The sequence below is a fragment of the Salvelinus sp. IW2-2015 genome, linkage group LG18 (assembly GCF_002910315.2).
Source record: "Salvelinus sp. IW2-2015 linkage group LG18, ASM291031v2, whole genome shotgun sequence".
NCBI lineage: Eukaryota > Metazoa > Chordata > Actinopteri > Salmoniformes > Salmonidae > Salvelinus > Salvelinus sp. IW2-2015.
Window position 1 is genome coordinate 37,572,168 of NC_036858.1, and position 12,874 is coordinate 37,585,041.

A 12,874-nucleotide genomic window follows, 5' to 3' on the forward strand; every position below is an offset into this window, starting at 1 on the left:
AATATTTATAATTCTATTTCTGACTTCTGTTGACTACACAACATGGTGGATATCTGTTTGGGTTGTGTTGGTCTCTGAGCGCTGTACTCAGATTATTGCATGGTGTGCTTTTTCCGTAAAGTTTTTTTGAAATCTGATACAGCGGTTGCATTAAGGAGAAGTGGATCTAAAATTCCATGCATAACAATTGGATATTTTAGCAATGTATATTATGAGTATTTCTGTAAATTGATGTGGCTCTCTGCAAAATCARCGGATGTTTTGGAACTACTGAACATAACGCGCCAATGTAAACTCAGATTTTTGGATATAAACTTTACCGAACAAAACATACATGTATTGTGTAACATGAAGTCCTATGAGTGTCATCTGATGAAGATCATCAAAGGTTAGTGATTAATTCTATCTCTATTTCTGCTTTTTGTGACTCCTCTCTTTGGCTGAAAAAATGGCTGTGTTTTTCTGTGACTTGCTCTGACCTAACATAATCGTTTGGTGTGCTTTCGTCGTAAAGCATTTTGGAAATCGGACACTGTGGCTGGATTTACAACAAGTGTATCTTTAAAATTGTGTAAAATACTTGTATATTTGAGGAATTTTAATTATGGGATTTCTGTTGTTTTGAATTTGGTGCCCTGCAGTTTCACTGGCTGTTGACGAGGGGGGACGCTACCGTCCCACATACCCCAAGAGAGGTTAATAAGTGCATCAATGTTGTTGTCCCACAGTGACATTACGTACATATCCCAACCAGAAGCCATGGATTGCAGGCAACATTCGCAATGAGCTAAAGGCTAGAGCTGCGCTTTCAAGGTGCGGGACACTAATCCGGACGCTTAAAATAAATACCGCTATGACATCTGATGAGCCATCAAACAGTCAAAACGTTGGTCAATGCAGGGTTGCAAACTATCACAGATAATAAATGGATACCAAGCGGCGAGCTGCCCAGTGACGTGAGCATACCAGATGAGTTAACTGAACAATGCATGAGAGCACCAGCTGTTCCGGATGACTGTGTGATCTCGCTCTCCATAGCCAAAGTGAGTAAGACCTTTAAACAGGTTAACATTCAAAAGGTTGCGGGGCCAGACGGATTACTAGAATTCGTACTCAGAGCATGCCCTGACCAGCTGGCAAGTGTCTTCAAACTCTCCCTGACCCAGTCCGTAATACCTACATGTTTCAAGCCGACCACCATAGTCCCTGTGTTCAAGAATGCCAAGGTAACCTGTCAACATGACTATCGCGCTGTGGCACTCAAATCTTTAGCAATGAAGTGCTTTGAAAGGCAGGTCATGGTTCATATCAACACCATCATCCCATACACCCTTGACCCACTCCAATTCTCATACTGCCCCACAAAGTCCACAAATGATGTAATCTCTATTTCACACCACACTGCTCTCTCCCACCAGGAAAAGAGGAACACCTACGTGAAAATCTGTTCATTGACTACAGCTCAGCGTTCAACACCATAGTGCCCTCCAAGCCCATCCCTAAGCTCAGGACCCTGGGACTGAAAACCTCCCTCTGCAACTGGAACCTGGACTTCCTGACAGGCCACCCCATGTGGTGAGGGTAGGCAGCAACACATCCGCCACGTTGACCCTCAACACGGGGCCCCACAGTGGTGTGTGCTTACTCCCTGTTCACCCACGACGGTGGTTGGCCTGATCACCGACAACCACGAGACAGCCTATAGGGAGCAGGTCAGCGACCTGGCAGTGTGGTGCCAGGACAGCAACCTCTCCCTCAACGTCAGCAAGACAAAAGAGCTGATCGTGGACTACAGGAAATGGAGGGTTGAGCAAGGCCCCATCCACATTGACGAGGATGTAGTGGAGCAGGGTCGAGAGCTTCAAGTTCCTCGGTGTCCACATCACTAAGGAATCACCATGGACAGTCCGTACATACCAACACAGTCATGAAGAGGGCACGACTATGTCTCTTCCCCCTCAGGAGGCTGAAAAGATTTGGCATGGGCCCACAGATCCTCAAAGTTCTACAGCTGCACCATTGAGAGCATCTTGACTGGCTGCATCATCGCTTGGTACGGCAACTGCTTGGCATCCAACCACAAGTACTCCCCAGGACATCACTGGGGCCAAGTCTGAACCAAGTCTGGAACAACAGCACCTTGAACAGCTTCTAACCCCAAGCCATAAGACTGCCAAATAGTTAGTTAAATAGTTAACCAATAGCTACCCGGAAAATCTGCAATGAGCTTTTTTGCACTAACACTTTTGACTCATCTACTGTTTATTATCTATCATGTTGCCTAGTCATTTTATCCCTACCTATTTGTTTTTATATCTTCCGCAATTACCTCGTACCCCTGCATATCAACGCGGTACTGGTACATTGTTTATATAGCCAAGTTACCATTATTCATTGTGTATTTATTCCTTGTGTTATTATTTTCTTTTTTTTCTCTCTGCATTGTCGGGAAGGGCCCATAAGTAGGCATTTCACTGTTAGTCGACCCCTGTTGTTTACGAAGCATTTGTCAAATACATTTGATTTGATTATACTCAGGCCCTGTAACGAGCTGAGAACCTACAGAAGGAATGCGGTAAGCAGACCACATTGACAGAGAAATGTATGCCGACAGACATGAAGACACATACACACACAATCACCACATTTATATACATAATGTAATATCTCAAACTCACACACATTACTCACACACACACACGCACACACACACACACACACACACACACACACACACACACACACACAACAAACACAAAAAAGGATAAGCACACCTCATAGGATTTTAATTTGACCTATATTGTCAGAGCAAAATAATCCTGCAGCAACAGGATTTGTACGTTTAGTCCATGATGTTGCAAAATCGGTAGTTAGGCTACTAGTTGGCCAAAAGTAGGCTACATGAAAAGTGCAATATTGTTAATATAACCGTGTGTTAGTGGGTTTTCAGTGAATTTAGGTAAATCACAAAGCTCATCTGCATTTCCTGTGGTGCAGGAAAATTCTCAGCAACAAGAGTGTGATCAAATTAAGATCCTACATCTGTACAATACAAAGAAATATATTGTGAAGACACATCACACATAGACCTGTCTGTGACTTACGCTGCAGCTTCTTGCTGGGTGTGTCGGTGTGGGGGTGTCTGCGGGGCATGTAGGGCGATGGCCGGGGCAGAGGGATGGAAGACACGTCGTGGGTCTGCAGATTGTACCAATGAGGCTTATCATCCAATGGGGCTGTCTCGAGCTCTATCAGGATCTAAACGTAACCGATATTAGCACAATCAGTCAAACACAAGGCCAATGAAAGCAATTCATCAACTTCAATGTTTGCCTGAGTGTCTGTATCTGTGTGTATGTACGTGTGTGTGTGCATGTGTGTGTGTACCTCGCCCATGAACATGCTATCCTCGTCAGGTAGGCGGGGCTTGTCCCACACGGTCAGCTCTAGCATGTGTTGGCGGAAGTCTCTGCGGTGGACGTGGGAGTACACAAACGTCTGGTCCACAAAGGGCTCTCCACTCTTCTTCACTGTCTTTCGCCTCCTCTTTGCTCTTGTCACTGCGTGCGCACACACACACAAACACAGACAGACAGACAGACAGACAGACAGACAGACAGAACAGACAGACAGACAGACAGACAGACAGACAGACAGACAGACCAGACAGACAGACAGACAGACAGACAGACAGACAGACAGACAGACACAGACAGACAGACAGACAGACAGACAGACAACTGACGAGCAGACAGACAGACAGACAGACAGACAGACAGACAGCAGACAGACAACAGACAGACAGACAGACAAGAGTTAACATATTTGTTTGTTTCTCTATGTGGTAGTTGTAACTGATACAGTTGAAGTCGGAAGTTTACATCACTTAGGTTGGAGTCATTAAAATGTGTTTTTCAACCTCTCCAAAAATTTCTTGTTAACAAACTATAGTTTTGGCAAGTCGGTTAGGACATCTACTTTTGTGCATGACACAATGAATTTTCTCTAACAATTGTTTACAGACAGATTCTTTCACTTATAATTCACTGTATCACAATTTCCAGTGGGTCAGAATTTACATATCGCTAAGTTGACTATTACTTTAAACAGCTTGGAAAAATTCCAAAAAATTATGTCATGGCTTTAGAAAGTTCTGATAGGCTAATTATTGACATCATTTGAGTCAATTGGAGGTGTACCTGTGGATGTATTTTCAAGGCCTACCTTAAACTCAGTGCTCTTTGCTCAGACCTCAGAAAAAAAACTGTAGACTCCACACAGTCTGGTTCATCCTTAGAGCAATTTCCAAACGTCTTGAGGTACCACGTCATCTGTACAAACATAGTACGCAAGTATAACACCATGGACCACGCAGCGTCATACTGCCAGGAAGGAGACACGTTCTGTCTCCTAGAGATGAACGTATTATGGTGCGAAAAGTGCAAATCAATCCCAGAACAACAGCAATGGTCCTTGTGAAGATGCTGGGAGGAAGCAGCCGTCATACTGCTCAGGGAGGAGACGCGTTCTGTCTCCTAGAGATGAACGTATTATGGTGCGAAAAGTGCAAATCAATCCAGAACAACAGCAATGTCCTTGTGAAGATGCTGGAGGAAACAGGTACAAAAGTATCTATATCCACAGTAAAACGATCCTTATATTGACATAACCTAAAAGGCCGCTCAGCAAGGAAGAAGCCACTGCCCAAAACCAATAAAAAAGCCAGACACGGTTTGCAACTGCACATTGGACAAGATCGTACTTTTTGGAGAAATGTCCTCTGGCTGATGAAACCAAATATAACTGTTTGGCCTTAATGACCATCGTTATGTTTGGAGGAAAAAGGGGAGGCTTGGAAGCCGAAAACACCACCAAACGTGAAGCACGGGGGTGGCAGTATCATGTTGTGGGGGTGCTTTGCTGCAAGAGGACTGGTACACTTCACAAATAGACTAGATGCATCATGAGGTAGGAAAATTCTGTGGATATATTGAAGCAAAATCTCAAGACATCAGTCAGGAAGTTAAAGCTTGGTTGCAAATGGGTCTTCCAAATGGACAATAACCCCAAGCATACTTCCAAAGTTGTGGCAAAATGACTTAAGGACAACAAAGTAAAGGTATTGGAGTGGCCATCAAAGCCTTGACCTCAATCCCATAGAAAACTTGTAGGAAGAAATGAAAAAGCGTGAGCGAGCAAGGAGGCCTACAACCTGACTCAGTTTCACCAGCTCTGTCAGGAGGAATGGGCCAAAATTCACCCAACTTATTGTGGGAAGCTTGTGGAAGGCTACCCGAAACGTTTGACCCAAGTTAAACCATTTAAAGGCAATGCTACCAAATACTAATTGAGTGTATGTACACTTCTGACCCACTGGGAATGTGATGAAAGTGTCACGTTCACTGTCTTCAAACTCCCTGTCATAGATGAGCCAAGGCGCAGCGTGCATGTAATTCAACATTTCTTTTAATCGTAGTGAAACCTTCACAAAAAGAACAGGTAAACAGAAACAAACGTGACGCAACCGTGGCGCACACAAACACACACAGAAAATAAATAATTACCCACAACATAGGTGGGAAAAAGGCTGCCTAAGTATGATTCCCAATCAGAGACAACTGCCTCTGATTGGGAACCACACTCGGCCAAAAACAAAGAAATAGAAAACATAGAATACCCACCCAAATCACACCCTGACCTAACCAAATAGAGAAATAAAACGGCTCTCTAAGGTCAGGGCATGACAGAAAGAAATACAATCTGAAATAAATCCTCTCTACTACTATTCTGGCATTTCACATTCTTAAAATAAAGTGGTGATCCTAACTGACCTAAGACAGGGAATTTTTACTAGGATTAAATGTCAGGAATTGTGAAAAACTGAGTTTAAATGTATTTGGATAAGGTGTTTGTAAACTTCCTACTTCAACTGTATACTAGATGACGTACTGTCACGATCGTTGTACGAACTGGAAGTATACTCGGACCAATGTGCAGCGTGATCTGGGTTCCACATCTTTTATTTATTTAGAGTAAGTGAACCACACAACAAAACAATAAAGAATAAACGAAACGTGACGACAATGGAGTGCTAACCTGCAACTACACATAAACAATATCCCACCAACACAGGTGTAAAAACAACTACTTAAATATGATCCCCAATTAGAGACAACTATAGCCAGCTGCCTCTAATTGGGAATCATACCAAACACCAACATAGAAAACAAAACTAGAACCCCACATAGAAAATATAAACTAGACTACCCCCCCAGTCACGTCCTGACCTACTCCACCATAGAAAATAAGGAAATAAGGACTCTCTATGGTCAGGACAGTCCCCCTCAAAGGTGCGGACTCCGGCCTCAAAACCTGAAACCAAAAGGGAGGGTTAGGGGGGGTGTCTAGTGTCGGTGGCGGCTCTGGTGCAGGACGAAGAACCCTCTCATCCCGCGGATCCGCCAGCATCGGAGGCGGCTCTGGTGCGGGACGAAGAACCCGCTCATGCCGCGGATCCACCAGCATCGGGGGTGGCTCTGGTGCGGGGCGAAGAACCCGCTCAGCTCGCGGATCCAGCCATGGACCCAGGCTGAACACTGTGCCTGGACTGGACCTAGATGCCGAGGAAGGCTCCTGCCATGGAGCGGGACTGGACACCGGCCCTGGCCTGGACGCCGTGTTTGGACTGGACATCGGCGCAGAGGAAGGCTCCTGCCTTGGAGCTGGACTGGACGCCGTGCTCGGACTGGGCATCGGCGCAGAGGAAGGCTCCTTCCCTGGAGCTGGAGGTTCTGGACCGTGGACCGTCGCAGGAGGTTCCGGACAGTGGACCATCTCAGGAGGTTCCGGACTGTGGACCGTCTCAGGAGGTTCCGGACTGTGGACCGTCTCAGGAGGTTCCGGACTGTGACGTCGCCAGAAGGTCTGGACTGTGAACCGTCGCCGGAAGCTCTGGACTGGGAATCGTCGCCGGAAGCTCTGGAATGAGAACCGTCGCCGGAAGCTCTGGACTGGGAGGGGCGCACTGGAGACCTGGTGCGTGAGCCGGCACAGGTGGTACCGGACTGGAGACACGCACTTCAGGGCGAGTGCGGGGTGCAGGCACAGGACATACCGGACTGGGAAGGCGCACTGGAAGCCTAGTGCGTTGAGCCGTCACAGGACATACCGGACTGGGGAGGCGCACTGGAGGCCTAGTGCGTGGAGCTGGCACAGGACGTACTGGGCTGTGAATGCGCACTGGAGACCTGGTGCGTATAGCCAGCATCAATTGTACCAGAACTATGACACACTTCGCACGGTGAGTGCGAGGAGCTGGCACAGGACGTATTGGGCTGTGGAGGCGCACTGGAGACTTGGTGCGTAGAACCAGGACATATGGCACCGGACAAATGACACGCTCCTCAAGGCGAGTGTGGAGAGCTGGCACGGGACTTACGTACTGGGTACTGGAGACCTGATGCGTGGAGCCGGCACAGATTTCACAGACTAATAGCACGCTCCTCAGAACGAGTACGAGGAGCTGACTCAGGTGGCATTAAACTGATTACACGCTCCTTAAGACAAATGTTGTGCATCTTCCACCAACTCAACAACTCTCTTCGCTCTTTCTCCTCCAACACCTCCATCCATTCTCTGACTCTCTCCGTTCACTCTCCCCAGTTTCTCCCTCTCTCTCCAGAATGGCTCTGGTTCACTTCGACCACCCTTTGTGCCCCCCAAAAAAATATTTCGGGCTGGTTTTTGGGCTTTTTATGTGGCCACGAACCCCGGCGTCGTCGCTGTCCGCCTTCTCTCCTTGTCGTCTTGTTCCACGGCAGGCTTTCGTGTCTTGCCAAGACTTCCTCCCAAGTCCAGGATATTCTCTCCTCGATCTCCTCCAAAGACCAGGATGCCATCTCCTCCCGGACACGCTGCTTGGTCCTGTGTTGGTGGGATATTCTGTCACGATCGTTGTACGAACTGGAAGTATAATCGGACCAACGTGCAGCGTGATCTGGGTTCCACATCTTTTTTATTTAAAGTAAGTGAACCACACAACAAAACAATAAAGAATAAACGAAACGTGACGACAATGGAGTGCTAACCTGCAACTACACATAAACAACGATAGCCAGCTGCCTCTAATTGGGAATCATACCAAACACCAACATAGAAAACAAAACTAGAACCCCACATAGAAAATATAAACTAGACTAACCCCCCAGTCACGCCCTGACCTACTCCACCATAGAAAATAAGGACTCTCTATGGTCAGGACGTGACACGTACCTGCGGTCCGGCAGGAAGTACATTTTGACGTAGGGGTTTCTAGGTCGCCCATCCGGTCGGGGAGGCAGCTCTGTTGCCTGGACCACGTTCACTATTAGCTGGTGTCCCACCTTATCATACCACAGCTTCACCTGCACACGGACACACAGAGACACACCCCAGCATGATCACTAGGAGCCAACAACCCATCTTAAATGATATGACGTAGGTTAGAAACTATATAGAAATACAAGACAACCCCAAATGTCTGCACTCATGATACATGACATGACAATCCTTTGGTATTGACTTACTGAAAGTTGTCCGGGCAATACCTGAAAACACGCACATAAACACACACATGATGGAAATGATCACTATGAGCCAGATTACTATCACATACATACCATATACAAATGCATAATAATCCCACATATGTCTGTTGGTGTGTACTCACTGTGAGCTGTCCAGGCATTAGCTGTGGGTTGTCTCTTAGTGCACTGGGGCTGGTGGGGGACATGACTGATATGGTTGGCTGCTCCATCTTCTGGGACTCGAATGAACTGGAACCTGCTGTGAGGGCAGAAATAAGACAAGACACATCTCACCCAGTTAAACCCCTAACAACTAGGGTCAAAAAGAAAGAGAGAGATAGTTGACAGAGAGAGAGACAGAGAGAGGAAAAGCAAAGAGAGAGACAGACAGAGACGAGAGAGAGAGACAGAGAGAGAGAGAAGGAGAGAGAGAGAGAAGGAGAGAGAAGAGAAGGAAGAAGAGAAGGAGAGAGAGAAGAGAACGAGAGAGCAGAGAGAGAAGAGAGAGAGAGAGAGGAGAGAGAGAGAGAGAGAGAGAGAGAGAGAGAGAGAGAGAGAGAGAGAGAGAGAGAGAGAGAGAGAGAGAGAGAGAGAGAGACGAGAGAAGAAAGAAAGACAAAAGAAAGAAAGAAAGAAAGAAAAGAAAGAAGAAAGAAGAAAGAAAGAAAGAAAGACAGAAAGAAAGAAGAAACGAAGAAAGAAAGAAAGAAAAGAAAGAAAGAAAGAAAGAAAGAGGAAAAGCAAAGAGATAGAGAAAACAGATAGAGAAGAGAGAACAGATGAAATACCTACTAGATTCTAGTGGGGGGTGGGACGTGCTGGGATTCTTGGGATAGTCACTAGATTCAATCAGAGACATATCAGTTAAAGTCACACTAACATCTGATAGTACAGTATAACAAGTATAGCAAAGACTGTTATTTTGTGTTGTCTTGGACTGTTGGTAGGTAAAGGAGGAGGAAAGAGTAGGATCAAATAGAAGAGTAGGATCAATATAGAAGCAGTAGATAATATAGAATAAGAGTAGGATAATGTAAATAGAAGAGGGATCAATATAGAAAGAGTAGAATCATCCATAGAAAGGTAGGATCAATATAGAAAGAGTAGAATCATCATAGAAAGAGTAGGATCTAATATAGAAAGAGTAGATCATCAATAGAAAGAGTAGGATCAATATAGAAAGAGTAAGAATTCATCATAGAAAGAAGTAGGATCAATATAGAAAGGAGTAGAATCATCAAAGAAAGAGTAGAATCGCATAGAAAGAGTAGAATCAATATAGAGAAGAGTCGGATCAATATAGAAAGAGTAGAATCAACATAGAAAGAGTAGGAATCAATATAGAAAGAGTAGGATCAATATAAGAAAGAGTAGAATCAACATAGAAAAGTAGGATCAATATAGAAAGAGTAGGATCAATATAAAAAGAAGTAGTGACAAAGACGAGTAGGATCAATATAGAAAGAGTAGGATCAACATAGAAAAGAGGAGACAGATATAGCTAGAGTAGAATCACATAGGAAAGAGTAGGATCAATATAGAAGAGTAGGATACAATATAGAAAGAGTAGATAAATAAGAAAGAGTAGATCAAATATAGAAAAGTAAGGATCAATCATAGAAAGAGGTAGAGAGTGCAATATAGCAAGATAGGGATCAACATAGAAAGAGTAGATCTAACATAGAAGAGTAGGTCACATATAGAAAGAGTAGGATCAATATAGAAAGAGTAAGGATCAATACTAGAAGGAGTAGATCATATAGAAAGAGTAGGGAATCATAATAGAAAGAGTAAAGCGATCTAAATAGAAAGAGTAGGAATTCAATATAGATTTTTTTTTACAACCAATAATCCCTTATTGCAGTCTACTAATTTAGGCATTCGTCAGCTCTACGGTCACAGGGTGGGGGAGGACAAGGGGACTTGTGTAAATTCGTGTGGAAGGAGAGGGGGTCCTTAAACTGTAGCTTTACTTACTGATAGGCATTATACAACCTTCGCAAGTGTTTGGAAATACATCTTTTAATACAAAGGAGCAAGACAAGTCAGGTCAGAAAAAAACAACTGTTCAAAATTAAAACCAAAGGTATGTACAGTCTGTGATTGGAGTGAGTAAAGAGTGACACCCAATTAAAACGAGGCCAATTCTGTTCCCTTCTCCTCAACGTAAACTCCTTCATTCGCCCTTAAGAAATGAAAAGCACTGCATTGATGTGTGAATTGTTCGAAGGACATTTCAACCCACTGGGCAAAAACAGGTTGAATCAACGTTGTTTCCACATCACTTCAACACAGAAAAAATGAATCAACCAGTTTCTGAATCTACGTGGGGGGAAAAAGTCGTCAACGTTAGGGAATTTGGCATTTTTTGCACCCAACTTTGAACCTAAATCCAATGACAGGGTGAATTTGTTTTTGTTATTTCACGTTGGATTCACGTTAGTTGACAACTAAACCAAATGTAAATCAAAACTAGACATTGAACTGACATCTGTGCCCAGTGGGCACCATATTCCATACACCAGTCCATTCCTTGTAAATCTATGAGGGAAAGAGCATGAATGTACAATTTGGAGAGAAAGGTGGGAAATGAAATTGGACTATGGGCTAACCTAAGCATTATCTCACCAGTGCCAAAGACAGACAAAGAAGACACTTGAACCCAAGCGTCACAGAGTTGCTACCCTAATCATAGTGCATCAATCAGGGTTCGGTGTCTTTTCATCAAAGGTAAGAGTCTCTTATTCCTGACTTACCCAATGGGCCGGGACACCACTAGTTCCACTTGGGGTTCTGCTTGGGAATTGAGAATGATATTGTAAACTTCTTTCTGGGTTGCTCCTGGCAACATCTTGCCGTTCCACTGCAGAACCTCATCCCCTGAAAATACACAATGTCATTCTTCAAAACCGACACACACATACAAACATATTTACACACACACACACACTGTATGTACACACACATACACACACACTTTGCATACCTGCTCGTAGGTGTCCCACGATGTCGGCCAGACTGCCCTTCTTGACTACAGTGATGAAGGCTCCCAGTCTGCCCGCCTCTGTGACCCTTCCCCCAACCACCTGAGACATTCAATGTGCATCAGTTTTAATTCTTTGTTTTTGGGTATGCGTTTCTTAAGACATACACGAAGCGTACAGACTACAAGTAAAACAATGGCCAACTTAAGCACACACGCATGCACCGCACACATGCACTTGCACGCACGCACACACACAAACACACATAAACAGTCTAGCCAAGTGTGAATCGTGTCTGGTGTGAGCTCTAACCGTTCAGCCCGCAGTGATGCCCGGCGCTCTTTAGGCAAGTAAGCGCTGCCTCGCTCGGCTCAGCCGGATGATCGGGCCGGATTAGATGGTCACCCCTCTGTTTGTTTGGATGGCTGCCTGATGTCACCACGCGGGGTGGGCGTGTGAACAATATACTGGATTCATCTAACAGCGCTTCAGTGGAGCAACCCCTTAATAGGAGAGGGAAAGAGACAGAGCTGCACTTTTCCTATTACACTGTTGAACAATCTGGATCTACAGACCTAACTCCAGACCATCTATTCCACGATATAACTTACTAACCTTTAAGAGAATATTCTTTCCCAATTATAATTCAATAACAAAGAAATTTTGACCCTATAAAAGATGAACCACAAATTCTAATTTTATTGGGTGACAAAGAAAGAAAAGCCAAAAATGCAGCCAGTTTGGGCAGCCCAACATATGTGTCGCTCGCCCACCTGCCACAACCTCTGAGGGAACAGCCAGTGAAAAGTTTGCAAAGTATAAATGTTGATAATATTTCCCATCTTGTTTTGTTTTATTTGTTTTTTGGTCTTTCGTTACCCAGGGTCTATGTGTCTTCCCCTTCAAGTCATATCGTCGTTTTGACACAAAACTGGTCTAGATACCTACTGTGTTGCTTGTGATTCTTTTATGTTATGTTTCCTCGTGGGGTTGTTTCTTCATGCTGTATTGTTATCATTACTTGTTCTGTTTTGTTTACTCGTCTCTGAGTTGTTGTTTAATCGGACAGGAGTAAACACATCCCTCCAAATCGTACACTAGAACATACTTTACTCATCTATAGGACATGCTATTAATATTGCTCTATTCTTGGCTAACTATAGACAGGACACCAACACATTCACGAGATTGTAATTTATTACCTATATAATCAAATGTCACTAGTGATTCACGGTAATATATATCCACGTTTTGTTATATATATATACAACGATTAGTATGATGAGTCTACTTTCTACTATGGATTTTATATAGAATTTTTTCGCG

General features: G+C 44.3%; 1 pseudogene; it reads right to left on the minus strand.

The window, feature by feature from the left end:
• Positions 1-12,874, minus strand: part of LOC111977922 (regulating synaptic membrane exocytosis protein 1-like) — an 82,777-nt pseudogene that overhangs the window by 17,748 nt on the left and 52,155 nt on the right.